General features: G+C 39.1%; 1 protein-coding gene across 2 annotated transcripts in view; it reads right to left on the bottom strand.

The window, feature by feature from the left end:
- The window catches only part of ARHGAP18 (Rho GTPase activating protein 18), a 195,838-nt gene that overhangs the window by 175,397 nt on the left and 1,668 nt on the right, over positions 1–18,773 (bottom strand). Inside the window, exon 1 of one of the 2 annotated variants that reach the window (XM_033235510.1) lies at positions 1,103–1,419. The exons of the other annotated variant lie outside the window; for it this stretch is intronic. The gene's annotated coding sequence lies outside the window, so the exon portion shown is untranslated. Of the gene's footprint in view, positions 1–1,102; positions 1,420–18,773 lie in introns of those variants that run through there. 2 annotated transcript variants of the gene reach the window in all.

Below are 18,773 nucleotides of genomic sequence, written 5' to 3'. Positions count from 1 at the left end.
TTCACCCATTAGGTTGGTGCAAAAGTAATTGCAGTTTTTGCCATTACTATGGCAAAATATTAACTCATATATGGGGGAATTCAGGCTCACAGAAATTACCTAACTTGCCTATGTTTCTATACAAATAGGAAGTGATAAAACCGGAATTCAGATACATCTCACCCTGGATTCTGCGTGAGAGCAGGTACAATGTGCTCAAGACAGGGACACACACATGCCTCCACTTTTGCTATTAGCTCAATTGGTCAAAAGCTACCTTAGGAGTAATTTTACAAGATTAGGTTTACTCAAAAAAAAAAAAAAAAGTATGAAGTGAATTAATCTGTACTAATCTGGAACCACTGAGTAAAAAAGTGAAGTCCTAGAAAATGAATACAATTTTAACAGTTTTTTAAAAGATTAGGTTTACTTTAGAGGGATTCCACCACCTTGGTTGTGCTCCAGAACTGTTTGTCTCCATATTTCTCCAGGAAGGTCAAGAGAAAAAAAAAAAAAAAATTATTCTAGAGCTCCTGCAGGCTAGCATCAATTTTCTAGGTCCCCTGCAAAACCGCTTCCATTCACTCTGAGTTAAAAGGACCATGACTAGGAAGGAGCCCTCCTGAAGTGGACTTTAGGTTCATACCAGACTATTAGGGAATCTGGTGCGTGAAAACACTCCCGGTGGTAGGAATCCCGGTATACCTTGGTGCAGCTGCCTTTGGCTGACGCAAGAGTCCTGACAGACTCTGATCCGGCCTGTTTCGCTTCCTAGCTCTTCTCATCCTGTCTTAATAATTCATTTGGTTTTACTTTCACTTACACACAAACACACACACCACACGAGTATATCACTAGGAGTTGTTATTAGTATACTTAATGTTAATGTCAAGAGCATGTATTCTGAGCTCACCCAAAAATGCAAATACTTTTTCTCTGTGAAGAAAATATGGTTAATTCCACAAATTTTTCTTTTTCTCCTAAAAGTAACAATTAGATTGTTTAGATCCTGTATACGCTGTAATGTACAAAACCAGACCTTTAAATCTCATGTCAAAAGCAGAAGTCAAACACACAAAAATCAACGAATTTGATTAGCAGGATGGCACAGTTTGCAAATTACCTGCTTTCCTTTTTTCTTCTCTACATCTAGGTACCGTAAAAAGCGGCAACGTGGCATGGTAGAAGGATTCTGAACTTGACCATCAGGAGCCCTGGAGTCTAGTCCTGGCTCTCCCACTGAACTGTTGTTGTGCTACCACAGGCAAGGGACTTAACTTCTCTGGCCTTAGTTTCTTGATACGGGAAACAGGAAGAAAGATGAACAAGTAGCTTCTAACCAGCCTTGCAGTCTGATCCCCACGTTGGAGACTAGTGATCCCACCTTTGACAATGCTTCCCTACTTTAAACTTTCACTTGAACTGTGAACTTTCATTATTATTGCCCAGCACCCCCATTAGAAAAAACAATCACTTGGTTACAAGACTGACCAAACATCTGCTCTAATCTAGCAAAAAAGAACTGAAGAGCAGGAGAAATGAAGCACTACCACCTCCTGTGCGAAATGAAACTTGTGGTTCTTTGATGCCACTGACAAAGGACATTATGACACTATTCGGAATTACAAATGAGGTTAGAGGTAGTGTTAGATATTAAGCAGGTTCTATTTCATGGTGATTAACAAGGATAGAAAACGACATGCTAAATCACATCAGAAATGTCTTTTGATGGCCGGGCGCGGTGGCTCAAGCCTGTAATCCCAGCACTTTGGGAGGCCGAGGCGGGCGGATCACGAGGTCAGGAGATCGAGACCCTCCTGGCTAACACGGTGAAACCCCGTCTCTACTAAAAAATACAAAAAACTAGCCGGGCGCAGTGGCGGGCGCCTGTAGTCCCAGCTACTCGGAGGCTGAGGCGGGAGAATGGCGGGAACCCGGGAGGCGGAGCTTGCAGTAAGCCCAGATCGCGCCACTGCACTCCAGCCTGGGCGACACAGCGAGACTCCGTCTCAAAAAAAAAAAAAGAAATGTCTTTTGGCTGTTTTTCTTAGGTATACCAGGAAGAACTGGAGTCGCTTTTATTGCTTTTCTTATTCCTGTGCTCCTGAAGGGAGAAGGGAACAGGCAGAAGAATATTAGTCATCTGCAATTAATTACTCACTGAATTTTCTAAGCCATGATCATCTTTCCTTTTGAGCTTTCATCTAAGTATCTTTCAGAACTTCTGAGTATTAATTATAACAACACTGTCTTGAAATAAGTTTTGGCTTTGATTAAAAATTATGTGTCCTACTTTTAATTACTCTCTTCAGGTGTGGAGCCTAAAGAATCCCAGAAGGTTAGAGTTTGGAAAGATGTTGAAAATACATCCGGACCAACCCTCACATTGTACAGTTTTTGAGACTGGAGAGGTTAAGGGACTTGCCCGATTTCACCCATCTAATCAAGAGACAGATTTAGCCTAGAATGAACCACATCCTGTTCTCTAAGGCCTCATTTGAGCTTCTGCCAAAATAACATATTTCATAATAATCTTGTAACCACTCACCTCCTAAGTTACTTCAAAAAAAGTAATTTATGGATCACTTCCTTAGACACAAGGCCAGCATGTAGGTGGAAATGCCTGCTGCCATTTAAAGATGATCTGAGGACTTAACATGAAATATATTTCACTTCCTGAAATTTTCAGTATTTGTGATATAGGCTAAAATTCAGGCAATCAAGATTAGGTTAATCATCTCTACATGGCAAGTTATTTTGGAGATGAATGAGATCAACTGTGTTCAAATGCAAGAAAGCAGCCCCTAAACCTTAAAAAGTCCACTTTATCTGGCTAGTAACATTAAAACCTGGGTTCAAGCATTATGCTATCTGTGAGGGATAGCAAAAACAGGTGAAATAGCTTCTTTTCTTAATGTCACCTACAGTACCCAAGTTTCTCTAGGGTCACTGAGCAGTGTGGGAAGGACATAAAAGAATGCTTGTGGGTGAGAAAGAAACAGGAGACCACCTAGGGGGTGTTGAAAGAGTTTTTTTTTTTTTTTTATTAATTCACAATATGGCAGAGATCCAGCCTTCAAATGCAACACTTATCTCAAGGGAACACCATGACGTAGTTCAAAGCCTTGAGAATCAGAACAGGCTCCTCCACTTGACGCTCATGAGACCCTGGGCTTATTACTTCACCTCCTTAAGCCTCAGTTTTCTCATCCATAAAGTGGGATAATTGCCCCCCACCACAGAACTGTTAGGAGAATTGAATGATAATACATAAACAATGGTGATGTTAGTCATCAAAAAGTAGTACTCAATAAGTAAACTCAAACTTGCTTCAAGACAATTGGCCCATCTTCAGTCCAAGTGTTGGGCCATTAATGGTTTATGTAGTTGTAAAGCACAAAGATACTCATGGAGCATTCTTTTCATGATGCTATTTTTCTTCTCTCCTAAAAAGCTGTTTTAAATATATATGTATATATATTTGTGTGTATGTAAGAGAGACAGGGTCTCACTCTTTTACCCAGGCTGGAGTACAATGGCATGACCATGGCTCACTGCAGCCTTGACCTCCCCGGTCTCAAGCGATCCTCCCATCTCAACCTCCTGAGTAGTTGGGACCACAGGTGCATGCCACCATACCTAGCTCATTTCTTAATTTTTTGTGAAGACAGGGTTCTCCCTATGTTGCCCAGGCTGGTCTCGAGCTCCTGGGCTCAAGCAGTCCTCCTGCGTCAGCCTCACAAAATACTGGGATTACGGGAGTGAGCCACTGAACCTGTCCTAAAATTAATTTTTTGTTTGAAAGAATGAGACTTCAACTGATCCTTCTGACCACCATTATTTTTTTTTCCCTCTAGAGACATTCAGAAAATCAGGTGAAATTGCATTGACCTGGGTTACATTAGAGCATCTAATCCGAATACTTAGGCTTTGTCTCTACTTTGTAATATACTTTTGTTTTCTACCTTTCGTTTGTTGCCTCTCACTCTGCCTCACTAGGCTCTCCTCCTCAAAGGAGGCACAGGTGATAAAAAGTGAAAAAAGTTATGAATAATAGTTGAAAATACAAATAAATTACATTAGAGCCCAAAGTCTGGGCGCTTCATGACCTAAAAAACAAAGACCTCTAGAGAATATATCTGTATGCTTTTTGGTTATGTTTTTTATGCTTTGTATAATGTCACAAGCCTGCATTTCTGAAAACAAATTTTAATACAAAAAAAGCACAGAAATTAATTTTATAGAGCTCATAAAACTATCCCTTGACTCTATCATCTTTTTTAAATACTCAATTTACTTTATTTTTGCTATGATTAGGGCCAGAATTATTTAGTAGAAATGATGCCAGGAAGTCTGTTTGGTGACTGTTCTGCCAAACAAAGTGTTGGCATTCTGCTCAGACTTTTTAAAGGGCGACTCCAAACGGGAGATAAGGCAGAATTTTACATTGGCGAAACATAAGGTCAAGTATTCCTTATGTTAGGTATCAGTAGCCTAAAATCAATTATTCACTTCAGAAAATACATTCTATCACAAATTGAAACGAGGGTTGCCTGTATCCTACAAATGTCCCCTATCTCTTTTGTTCTTGCGCGCCATCTAGTGTTATTTAGGGGAATATTTACCTACAAGTCTCACGCCCAATTCGGCCTTAGTCTAGAGAGCGATCAAATAGTTCAATACCCTGCCTTCATTTTTCATTGAAAGCCGAGTCACTGCTTTCTGGAGGTGAAACAGATAATTACTGATCATTTTGAAATTAGATTTTATTCTGGGATACTGGGAACAGTCTCCGTTATACCCTGCTGACTCACTTTATTGCTCATAATCATCATTTACCGAGTTTCAGCAGCACGGAATTGAGATATACACAGTGCTCATTAAAGAAAATTAGGCCGGGCGCGGTGGCTCAAGCCTGTAATCCCAGCACTTTGGGAGGCCGAGACGGGTGGATCACGAGGTCAGGAGATCGAGACCATCCTGGCTAACACGGTGAAACCCCGTCTCTACTAAAAAATAGAAAAAAAAAAAAAAAAACTAGCCGGGCGAGGTGGCAGGCGCCTGTAGTCCCAGCTACTCGGAGGCTGAGGCAGGAGAATGGCGTAAACCCGGGAGGCGGAGCTTGCAGTGAGCTGAGATCCGGCCACTGCACTCCAGCCCGGGAGACAGAGCGAGACTCCGTCTCAAAAAAAAAAAAAAAAAAAAAGAAAATTAAATATTACAGTGACTTCAAAATTAGACAAATAACTGATTTAGTGCAAGGTATATACTTTATTCAGACTCAGAATGAGTTTGTTCAGACTCAATAACACCTACGATAATCACCTATAAAATGGGCATCATTATATATATTACCACCAACATAATCTATCTTCGAGGCTTATTTTGAGGGTGGGGGGAAGAATTTTCAAAGTCCCTAAGAGAGTTTATGATCCACAGAAGCAATTAATGACAGCCATTTTTAATACTGAACAAATATTCCTATAAAATGGAGTTCTCAGAAGCCAACACTCCATTGGATCAGCACCCACCAGGACAAATCAGATATGGTCTTGTGCAATTACTATTCTGTCTTCCACCAGTTCTTCCCCCATGATGTATGCGGTACAGTGGAATGGGTGACCGCAGTGGCTCTAGTGCTCACAGGTAGAGCTCACGGCTCCTTCACTTACCAGCCAAGTGACCTCACACTTCCCACTTGACTTCTCTTCAGTGCAGTTTCAATATCTGTCAAATAGGGATAATGATAATATCTATGTCACTGATTTTTGTGAGGATTAATATGCTGATATATGTACCTGGCACCTAGCAAGTGCTATATGATTAAGTTGTTAAGCATTAGCTGAAATTTAAAGCACAACAAAAGTTGTTTACAGACTGGCTGTGGTAGCTCATGTCTACGATCCCAGCACTTTGGGAGGCAGAGGCAGGAGGATCACTTGAGATCAGGAGTTCAAGACCAGCCTGGGCAACATAGTGAGACTTCATCTTTACAAACAAAAAATTGCAACATGTAGCCAGGCATGGTATTGCATGCCTGTAGCACTAGCTACCCGAGGGGCTGAGGAGGCTGAGGCAGGAGGATTGCCTGAGTGAGCCCAGGAGTTTGAGTTTACAGTCAGCTATGATCATGCCATTGCATTCCAGCCTAGGCACCAGAGCAAACCCTCTCTGGAAAAAAAAGAAAAAATTATTTATTTGGTACAAGTACTAATAACACTGTTGTAGAGGTAAGTGATATATAACAAAACCTAAATTTTCGAGAAAAAGGCTACTACAATACATAGGTTGGTGTTTCTAATATACATTGTTAAAAATGTCACCTTGAAAGATCTTTTAAATAGAAGTATTTTTATTTTAAACAATACTAATTTTCTCTTATTTCTTCTTCTATGCCCCCCTACTGTGCTACATGCTTGTGGTTATTATGTAACTTAATTCCTAGGACCACACTCTGAGGGAGGAGAGCGTGACCATTTTCCAGATCGTACAGATGAGGAACTGAAGCCTTAGAGAAATTAAGGAACTTGAAGTTCAGAGCTGGCATGTATAGGTGAAAAACACAAACAGGCTCCAAATCCAGAAATGTTTATAACTGCTACGTTAAATGCCCTCTCCACTTATAAATGGTTGACGTGGTGTTCCTGTAAATGCTTAAACATAAAATAATCCCTAGCTCCTACAGCAAATAGCTTAACTTCTCCAAGTCTCCATTTTCCTTAGATGCAAAATGAGATTCAGTGGATCAGATGGGCCAAGATGCTGAAAACTCTAGAATTTAAAGCAAATATTTTTACTTCATAAGTCTTATTGGTAAATCTAGGAATTTATTTATTTGAAATTTAAAAATAAATCTATTGTCTTAATTTGGCTTAATTCATTGGGCTGCCATAAAAATACGTCGTGAATTAAATGCCTTATAAAAAGTAATTTCTCACAGTTCTGGAGACTGGAAAGTCCATAATCAAGGCAGATGCAGTGTCTGGTGAGGGCCCACTTTCTGGATCAGAGATGGTACCCTCTTGCTTTATATTCACATGATAGAAGGACTAGCTAGCTCTCTGGGGTCTCTTCTATAGGGGTATGAATCCCAGTAATGAGGGCTCTGCCCTTGTGACCTAATCACTTCCCAAAGGTATCACCTCCTAATACCATTTCCTTGGGGGTTAGGATTTCAATATAGGAATTTTTGGGGGAATGCAAACATTCAGACTATAACAGAATTGTTCTACTGGATTCCCTAATTCATATTCTAACAATTATAAATCATCTATATCAGTACAAGAAATTGTTAGATTTGATATTATCTAATTCAAAATTTGAAAAGTATAAGGATATTTATCCTTATATAAATAACATCACGGTATCACAATATGCAATTCATTAAATTTATATGAAAACACACAAAATCAGACAACTTGTTTAATTTTTTCTTATTCTGTAATATTTAGACCCTTTATATTAAAAATATTATCACTTTAATTACTTATTAGCCAGTCCCAATTTGAGTAAATGTAAAAAAAGGAGAAATGTGCCACAAGTCAACCTAGGTATTAGCAACACTAAACATCATTGGTATTTTGTTTTTATTTTCCTCAAGTCAGCCAAACATGTATAAGAAATAGGAAAATAATAATATTGGTACAATCTTACATTCTTTAGCATTCAATTATCACACATGCAACAGTTGAAAGGGATTACTTGCTATTATGGTACTGACATAATAGACAGTACTGAATTCAGTCTCAGTCCCCATAAATCATCCTATACAGCCAATGCTGCAATGGTCTGGCCAAGAATGTGAATTCGGTAGCGGTCACCAAGATAAGGAAACTTAGCTCTTAACAAATGAGCCCATTAGGGTAGTAGTGATACTTGATGTAGAGGGAAGAAGCTATCCCCACATCTCTGACCATTCATTGTAAGGTTCATAATCTTTCACACACACTATTTTCATTCTCTTCATAGGACTCATAACTCTGATTTATTTATTCCCTAATTTTTAGTTTATAAATAATAATTGTGTATATCTATTGTGTACTTGTTTCGAAATACATGTGGAATAGCTAAATTGAATATGTACATTACCTCACATATTTTTGTGGTGAGAAAACTTAAAATCTACTCTTAGCAATTTTCAATAACCCAATACATTGTTATTAACTATAGTCACCAAGTTGTACAATAGATCTCTTCAACTTATTCCTATCTAACTGAAATGTTGTGCCCTTTGACCAATATCTATCTCCCCAATCCAGCCCACCAACTCCTAGGCCCCTGGTAACTACCATTCTACCCTCTACTTATGAATCTGAGCTTTTTAGATTCTTCATAGAAGTAACATCATGTAGTATTTGTCTTTCTGTGCCTGGGTTATTTCACATAACATAATATCACCTAGGTTCATCCATGTTGTCCCAAATGACAGGGTTTCTTCTGCTTTAAGACTGAACGGTATTCCACTGGGTATGTACACATCATATTTTCTTTATCCATTTATTTATTGGTAGACACTAAGGTTTATTCTATTTGTTGGCTATTGTGAATAATGCTGCAATAAACATGGGAGCAGAGATATCTTTTTGACATACTGATTTCATTTCCTTTGAATATGTCCCTGGTGGTGGGACTGCTGGATAACATAGCTCCATTTTTAATTTTTTGAGGAAACTCCAAACTGTTTTTCATAATGACTGTACTAATTTACACTCCAACCATGATGTGTTTATCAATCGTCTATCAAAATTCAGGTTCCATGACATGAGGAATTAACCTGTCTTAATAACCTGTATGCCTAGTATATAATCTGTATAGTTAGTATGTGACCTAGTAAATAACCTATATACCTAGTACCTAGAATAGTAGTACCTAACACATTCTAGTTGTGCAGAATGTATTTACTGAGTAATGAATGAGATCAGGCAAGTGGTTAAAAATAAATTACTTTCTCTGTCCGGATAAATTTTATTGCTAATACTTTGTTGAGAGTTATTGTCCTTTCTACCTCTCCACCACTAAGACGAATCTCCTCCTACCTCCATTTACAAGTGTATCTTAATCTGAAAACTCTTCTAGACAATGACAGACAATGATTGTTTGGTATCCAGCAACCTAACCTGCTCCTGAGCCTGGCGGATGTTCGCCCTCATGCACACAACCTTCCTTCTGGGCAAGAGGCATTTCAGGGTGGTTCTACCTCTCCTTCTGAAATTTCCTGTCTTCTCAGACTAGATGCTCTCATCTGGCAACATGAACTGTGCACCTCTTCATCATGCTTAGAGTTACAAGTTTCCTTATGGATTGTGAGACTTGTGTCTCATAAGCCTCTTCACCTTTCATTAGGAGATACATATAATGTACACCATGGCAGGCGTCAGATGTCCTCCTACCCTGAATCTTTGCTTTCTGAATGAAAACCTGGATGTCATTCGGTACTGTGAGATGGACAAGCCCACATCCACGACTTGCTTCAGACGCCACCCTCACCACACCCCTCCAACCCCTGCAAAAACCTATAGTAGCTCTGACAAGGCCCACATCTAAACTGCACATGGAGGTACCAGGCTTACCATCAGGCTTTTCCACACTACAACGCCTCTGATTCCCTCCATTTGGAGGTAGATCTCATTTTGCTAAATCTGTGAGGAGGGCACCAGATGGCAACAAGCTGACACTTTATGCTGTAGCATAGTTTCTAAGACCAACCTCGACCTCATACTTTGGAAGTTTGTGAGCACAAGGTACACGAAGTATCATATCCCTTTGATGGGGCATGAGCAATTAGACAAATGGTAGCCCTGTTGCTATTACACTGGATCACCCTAGACTTGGATTATATACTTCTTAGGCTGGTTATCCCCCCACCATATCCTAAATTTCACTTGAGATCATTTGAAATAGGCCTTTTTCTTGACAACTTTGACAAATCCCCAAAGAAATCTACATCTAGGCACAGAGCTGCGGGCCTTGTAGAGCTCTATGGGAAAAGACTGTCATTCAGGCACAGGCTCAGTAGTACCTAAGGTGCCTTTAAAATACAGATTCCTGAGCTCCAGTCTCAAGAAATTTTGATTCAGGAAGATTCAGGTGGGGCCTGAGAATCTGTATTCTTCAAACGTTCATTTACTACTGGCACTTCCACCCAACCATCACTCAACTCTCCACCTCATTATGTCTGAAGTATATTCATGTTAGGAGCTCATTAACCTAAACTGCACATCTATGAGCAATGCAAAAAACTTCATCTTGCTCTCAGAATAAGGAAGGACCCATTCATTCATTTGTGCATCAGACATCATGCTAAAAATCTATAAAGAAATAAATAATAAAATACAGTTCCTTGGGCAGGACTGACTACATAATTTATGGGGTGCAGTGAAAAATAAAAATGTGAAGCCCCTAGTTCAATAACTTTTTGTTTTTTTCAGAGACAGGGTCTTACTCTGTTGCCCAGGCTGGAGTGCTATGGCATGATCTCAGTTCACTGCAACCTCCGCCTCCTAGGTTCAAGTGATTCTCCCACCTCAACCTCCCAAGTAGCTGGGATTACATGCGTGTACCACCACATCCAGCTAATTTTTGTATTTTTAGTAGAGATGAGGTTCCACCATGTTGGCCAGGCTGGTCTCGAACTCCTGAGCTCAGGTGATCCTCATACTTCGGCCTCCCAAAGTACTGGGATTACAGATATGAGCAACCGTGCCCAGCGAAATTAAGATGCCATTTCCCCCGTAAAATAGGGCTCAAGAAATATTAAGAATCTCAGGACAGCAACAGCAGAGCATTAAACCAAGCATGGGGCCCATCTGACCTTGGGCAAAGCATGTTTATTTTAAGAATCCACTTATCTAAACTACACTCCTAGGAGCAATAGAAAAGACAAGAAGTATTTCATTTTGCTCTCAGAACAAGATCTCTTAGAACTATGTCCATAATCCTGGCCCAGCCTGTGTATGAAGAAGGAATCTAGAACATTCCCACCTGAGAAATGAAATTCCACTAACAGGCAAAAAGTAATGAGCCAATCAAAAAAAAATTAATGATCATGAAGAAACAGTTTCCATTTCAATCAACTTTTCTAGTTGAACTAGAGTTTATACTTCTAATGATTATGTTTAAAATAATAACAACGTAATAACAAATTAGCGTTCTCCATTACTTCGTGGTTTTCCCAGGTATTATAGTTTTCTAGAATCTATGAAAATAAATCCTTAGAAATAAAATTCTCTCTTTGTTGAGCTGACCAGGGGATATGCAGGTGATATCCATGAAAAGGAAAGAACAACAGGTCTTCATTTCTACTTAACTCACAATAGCTTTTAATATACTTTCTAATCTTAATCATATGCAAAAAAAGTATGAAAAATTTCACTGAAGACAGCCAGGTTCAAACTTGAATTAATCCAAAGGCACTTAATAAATGAGCTCTTTCATACTACAGAACATTATTCTTGTTAAGCCATTTGTCAAATTCATATGCCAACATTTCACATTAGTAATCATCATGATTCTATAATACAGAATTATGTCGTTTAAGAAGTTGATGGCTATTTTGTTGTATGGATTTGGGAATCTATAAACCCAAGTCTTGGTATTTATTCCTATCCTTTTAAGATTAAAGAATTTTAAAAAGAAAGGATGCAGGCTAAAAGCATGACAGAAATGCTTGCTCTTCATAAACATAGTGCTTAACAGTTTTTTGTATGGATCATGATTGTCGAGGTTACTATATTAGCTGCCAAAGTGCCAAAGGCTTGGTTCTTCTACATTTACTGTTTCATTGTTGTTTTGACTTATTTGTATTTAGACATAATACTTGGCTTCAGAGCATTATAAATAGCAATCAACAGAATTAAAATGAGCACAGCCAGCATACAGTATATTGAAACTGTGGTACAAGTTAACGGGTGCAGCACACCAACATGGCACATGTATACATATGTAACCAACCTGCACGTCGTGAACATGTACCCTAGAACTTAAAGTACAATAAAAAAAAAAAAAACTGTGGTAGAGGGGAAACAAGTTCTCTAAACAAAAGCACACACAGAGTAATAAGGCTTTATATTGTTTAAAAGGTACCTTACCCAGATGTTAAGGGATGTTTTCTCCTTGCACACAGAATAGGAAGAGCCAGGAAAGATGACCTCCCTAGTGCCACAGCCATTTCTAGACGGCACTTGCACATTTAAGTTTCTTTCTCTGACACCATGTAAGAGTACCAAAATGTGAGCCCTTCACACACGGTCAAAATAAAATCTCACTCACTTTCAAGGAAAAGTAGAAAAGGGAAGTATCAGGTACAGAATCACAATTTTACACACTGAAAAGAAATTTACAAAAGAAAAAGAATTTTGCTAAATTGAACACTATACTTTTTGGACTATAGTTTTATTGCGGTCCACTGACAAATGTAATATCCATTCGACAACAAAATTCCAGTTTATAGATTTTCTGAATACTTAATAATATAACAAAATCTATGTCGAGCTGTTGTTTTGAAATTATCAAAACATCTCATATATACATCAACCAGCAAAGCCTATATGATAGTTCTATACACCATGACAGGTAAGTATTCTTCAGAACCATTGTTTTAAAAATACATTCAAGCCCTGGGACTTCCGAGGTGGTGAGCCTGGGGTAAGGGCCAAGCATGGTCTTAAAATAATTTTAAAACTCTCTGGGTGATTCTGAAACACAGCTAAGGCTCAGAACCACTTCCAGACAAATGGTTCTCAAAGTGTGGTCCCTAGACCAGACACATCTGGGAACATGTTCCAAATGCAACTTTTGTAGCTCCACCCACATATACTAAATTAGAAACTCACTGTGAGGAAGGAGGAGTTTAACAAGCCCTCCATGGAATTCTGATTCAACTTTGAGAATCGCTGTTTAGAGATGAGTTAGGTCAAAATCGTCTGTCTTGTAATTACTAAAACAAAGCTACCAGGCCTTTCACCAGATTTTCTTTGACAGTTTCTATGCTCATTATACAAATCAACATCCATCTTAGACATTTACTACTCCCTATAAGGACCTTATAGCTGCTACTTTGGAAATGTTTCTACAGGCAATCACTTGTAGGATCTTAGCCTCCAGCTCTTTCTCTGGGTTAGAGCAGAAGTCAGCAAACTTTTTCTGTTAGGGTTAGATAGGAAATGTCTTCAGCTTTTCAGGCCACTTGGTCTCTGCCACACACAACTGTCATACACAATACATATGTGAATGGATGTGGCTATGTTCCAATGAAACTTTATTTACAAAAGCAGGTGTCAGGCCAGATTTGGTCCAAGGGCTGTAGTTCTTGGAAACTCCTGAGTTTAAGAAAATGACTATAGACTAGTTGGGAAAGCAAAACAAAACACAACATACCACTCCTAACCCATGAAGGTACACTCTCCCATGAGCACAAAACTTATCCAGTCTGGAAGGACAGACTTCCTTCCAGATGAAGGACAGACTATAAGGAAAAGGAGAGAAGGAAAAGTTGTTCATTTATTCACTCATCCACATAGTAAACATTAACTAAGTGTACACTAATGTATGGAACCAAACACCAAAGCCCTATCCTCACAGACCCAAGTTTAATAGAAGAAAAAACTAGATTAGACATGAATAAAAAGAAACAAGGCTTTAATATTGACCAAATTGTTCTGAGAGTGTAGGGTTGGTTGACAAGGTCTGAAGCAGCCCTGAAATAGGTCACATTAGGCCTGGATCTTCAGGATTGAAGAAGATAATGTCTCTTGGAAAAAAGGGAGAAAAAAAATATTCCATGGGGAGACAGCAGGTGCAGAGGCACAAAGCTCAGGATTAACACATTCAAGAAACAAAGAGATCAACGTAACTGGACCAGAGGGACAATGGTAAGAAAGGGGAGACAGACTTGGAACATGGGCAAATTGGGATGTACCTTGTCTGAGAAGTTTGAAGTTTATGTGGATATGCAGTATTGTAAAAGTTGGAAACTCTCATAATCAGAACCTTTAGAAAAAAAAAAACAACAACTCAATAGATCATCCTGCCTGTAGCATAAATGACTAGGAGAGTATTGCAACTTCCTACAATATTAATTGACTAACTGTAGGTCAACCTAAACAAAAAATGGAGAGAAGCTCTCTAAAAAAAAGAAAGATATTTGAGAATAGAGTATTGCAACAGGAATACACTGCCATAGTAAGCCATGTTTATATTCAGGGAGGTAAAGGAAGACAAAGTTTAAAAAAAAAAAATGAGGAGGATTACATAATTGCTTTGACATAATTATCCTTGGCTACAAAGATCAATAACAAGGATGATGCCAGTCTTAAGATTGAACCAGCACTTGCTGTGCAGATGTCCTTGCAGAAGTATTTTTTGTAGAAGGTTTTAATGGCTTTTGTGCAAGCTGGTGACTTCTTTGGTCTTTTGTAACATTTTTTTAAAATCAGGCATATAAGCATGAGAATCTTCCCTTCATAGCCTTCTGCAATGCTTAACAGACCCAGTGAAAGACAGAAGTTTATTGAACCAAAGTAGTGACTGGTAGACTGGATGAGAGGAAAAGTTTTATGAGGCTTTTCCGAACTTGCATAGACATACTTTCCTACTGAATGGAGGAGGAAGAGCTAAAAAAGATTCTCCTTGATCATTTGGGAGACTTTAGAAAAAGGTCAGACTTAACTGAGACAGGAAATACAGCAGGAGGAGCAAGCTTGGATTACAAACATAAACCCTGTTCTTTTATCGGTATGCTGAATTTCAGACGTCTGGGGACAGATAAAGAGGTGGTCTTAAATGTTTATTTCATAAAGTAACCTGTATGAAATCACTCTAAAAGCTTGGAAATAGAATGCAAACAGTACTAGTATCTTTAATAATCAAGTCATTACACAGCTATTAAATGGAACGTATTCGAAACCAGAGTAAGAGGTGAAATGAATACATTCTTAGAGAGTTGTAAGGAGACTACTGCAAGATTTCTCCCTTCTATATTTCAAGTAGCCCCTGTCTGGGGGTCTGGAGGAAGCCCACTTCCTCCTTTCCTGATAAGTACTTCTGGAAAGATGAAGACTTATGAGCAAAACAACAAAAAGGTTTGGTCCTCTCAGTCTTTGAACCCCTTCTGGTCTACTCCAAGTCAGAGTGGTCTTCCCAAGTTCAGCCTCTTCCTAGTCTACCTCTAGTGAAAAGACTCCAATGTGAAGAGAGTACTAATACCCACGTCTCTGCTAAAGCAGGATAGTGAACAAGTACAACTTATACAGAAGGTCAAAGGGGAAAATTCAGCCTTCCTAACTGCAAGGAGTGTAGTGCTAACAATTTAGATTGTGAAAGGGGTTGGTTAATTGAGAAAAATAGACACCACATATTACAGAGCCCCAGCATCTGGTGTGCAGTAAAATATTTAATAAATAAATGAAGTGACTCTGTGGCACATAAACTCACTTTCTCATCCAGTCGTAGAGTGGACATTTTCCAGTTTATTTAAGCTAAATAGATATTTTATCAGAATAAAGCAGTTTCTCTGAAAATAACAACACTGGTGTCAAAAAGGGTTCACAGGACAGATACCAAAAATAATACCTGTAAGTTTGGGTGCTAAGACTACAGAATACTTCATTCCTTTTGAAGACAGATCCCTGTATTTTCTAGGTTTGCTATAGGATACCAAAAATACTATAGCAATTAAGTTTGGATAGAGGGATTATGATTTAATTTCTTTGGGGACAAGTCTGTGTATTTTCTAGGTTTTCTACAATGAAAGTACATTATGTTCATAATTAAAAATAAAACACAATTTACAGAAGGAGGTCTATGTATTGGCTTCCACCTCCACTACTACCTTCGTAGTGCAAGTTACCAAGGTCTCCTGTCTGCAGCAATGACATCTTTCCTGATCTCCCAGCTTTCCCTCTTGACATTCTCCACATAGCAGCCACAGTGCTCCTTTAAGATGCATTCTCCAGTGGGTTCCACCACACTTTAAACAAATGCAGTCTCTACAGCCATTGCCTATCTCTTTAAACTGATCTCCTTCCTCCCCATCTCCCCCACACCCTAGTCCCCACCTCATTCCCACCCCCATACACCATTCCTGCCATTACCTCACCACATACATACCCTCCAGTCTGACTATACTACTATATATTCATTGCTAGAGCAAACCAAGCAACCAGACACATGTCGCCAGACTTCAGCTCCTTTCCAGATTCAAATCATATGTCATTTCCTCAGAGAGGGCTTCTTCACTCAGTGCCCTACCAGAAGTCACACTCTAAACTTTGTCTGCTCTTCATAGCACCAAGAAATGCAAATATTCAGATTCCAACTGGACTTTCACATTTGATAAGATGTCTGCCATGGCCCTCACTTAACCTCCATTGCTGAGCTGCTTGGCAGAAACAATATCACAGAGAAACAATATCAGGCTTTGCCTCAAACCTCAGTGTGTCTGTGTTCTCAAATTGTATTCCTAGCAGTGACAATCAAAGTCACTGGCTGCACTAAAAGCTAACTATACCCTTGAAGATGACACAGAATCCCTGGAATTTGGGGCATGAATATATCAATCCTAGAACTAATTTCATTTTTCTGGCATCTTGCCTAGACTACACATAGTTAATGTTTGAGTATTTCCAGTTCTCTGTAGGTACAATTATCCTTTCATTAAATTGCTAAAACCAAAGCTAGGAATCATTTAAGTAATGGAAAATTCCTTTATTACATCAAAAACAATCAGTGATTAGCACTAGGACTGAAATCTATCATGCTATACAAATATAGCTGAATAGCTATTTTTAGACTGTTATAAATCTGATGGACGGAATAACTGAGAAAGTTCTCTATTTGATGGTGATGATGATGATGGTGATGATTATTTAGAGACAGAGTCTTGCTCTGTCATCCAGGCTGGAGTGCAGTGGCAAGATCATAGCTCCCTGCAGCTTGGAACTCCTGGGCTCAAGGGATCCTCCCACCTCAGCCTCCTAAGTAGCTAGGACTACAGGCAAGTGCTACCACACTGGGTTAATTTTTAAATTTTTTTGTAGACAGGATCTTACTATCTTGCTCAAGATGGTCTCAAACTCCTAGCCTCAAGCCATTCCCCCAGCTTAGTCTCCCAAGTAGCTGAGGCTACAGGCATGAGCCGTCACACCCTGCCCTATAGTTCATTAATATGCTTAGAATCTAGATTTATGTTATTTTGTTATAGTAAGTATAATTTATAGGAAAAAAATGAATATTTATATTAAGATAAAACATTTCTGATCATGTAGCCCTCTACTGAATGTTCTTGGGATATATTCTGGTCCCAGTTTTGAGAATAAACAAATTATATAGCTGAACTATGTTCAGATCCCAAGCACTAGTTGAGTCCGTTTCTAAAATAGTAGTAGGGAAATAAAGAGGCACATAAAAGTTCTTAATGAAGCAAAACGCAGGGAAAACACATTAGAACAGAAGTTCTAGGACTATATGATTGTCAAAAGGGAATTCATTATATATCAACCATGTGCTTCACAGACTAACTCCCTCTACGGGAGCTTATGAAATCTCAGTTATTTTCTATCTGATATGGAAGAGACATGGAGGATGGATAGTGGGGTCTGGGACAGATTAGGGACAGAGGATGGGATGTCTCCACCACAATTCTCACCCTTTAAAATGGGAAACATAACTTGCCCTGGAATAGTTTTACTCCTCATTGTGTCATAGTTGGGTGACAGAGGTAAGAGGGAGTGAAAGGAACAGAACAGTCTCTCTCTCATATTCAAATGCAGAAATCACTGTTTCCTGTTTTCCTTTTATGACTGATCATCAAGGCACTACTCTGGGTCACTGCTGAGTGTGGTACTCAGCATTAGAACATATTTTATGTCTAACTAGAATAGGAATGATCATTGCTGGTTACGGACTTACCATCCATCCCAGACAATGAGACCAACACAGACAAGGGAATGGAAGACAGGTTTTCCTCAGTAAAATCCTGGGTCTTTGAGAGCTTCTGAGAAGGGTGCTTCTTACATTAATTTCACTAAGGGACACCTGGGTGGGACCTGCGCCGCTAGCAGCATGAACAGGCAAAGATCAGAGGTCAAACTATTAATATCAGAGAGCCCGGCTTTTGTCTTCCCATGAGTCCACTGAGAGCTCAGGAAGTGGAGTGCTACTAATCATGCTGGGGTGTTGACACCCAAAAAAGGAAGAAATAGGTTTCGCCAAGCTTCTGGATAAGTAATCAGACTTCAAAGAACTTTATCCCTTTTGTAGAACAAAGTTTGTTGACTGAATGTATGTGGGTTCTAGTCCCTACAGAACAAACTAGAAATAGGAATTTCTAGCGCTATACAAGCTTGACCCCTCACCCTTTCTTACTAGCTGATGTGTCCTCAGGTTTGTCGCCTTCTTCTTGCTTTGTTAGAATTTCCTGACTGGTTCCAATCATCTTTAACTGTTTTCAGGGCTGAGACACACTTCCCTTGCCTTATGTACCTGCCTGAATTTCATGTATCAGGCACGCCTTCATAGACCTGTGCAGATCTGCCATGGCAAGCTATGGAAAACAGCAAGTACATCAGTGAAGGCTTGGATTACCAGTTATAAGGCAAATTTTGAACCTATTTTACAGTTTTCTATAAAAATAATGTCACTCATTCATGGTTAAATGGGCCTGCCAGGGTATGTGTCACAAATACTAAATTATGTTTAAAAGAAGGCTTTAAAAGCAATCATCTATCCAGAAATTCCAACTTTTTTTTCCAGTGAAGTAGTCACCACTCAACAAGTATTCTTTGTCTTTTTTCTTCCTC

This window comes from Trachypithecus francoisi, unplaced genomic scaffold (genome assembly GCF_009764315.1).
Source record: "Trachypithecus francoisi isolate TF-2019V2 unplaced genomic scaffold, Tfra_2.0 Lachesis_group15, whole genome shotgun sequence".
NCBI classification, from domain to species: Eukaryota; Metazoa; Chordata; class Mammalia; order Primates; family Cercopithecidae; genus Trachypithecus; species Trachypithecus francoisi.
This window is presented reverse-complemented; position numbering and strand designations above follow the sequence as displayed.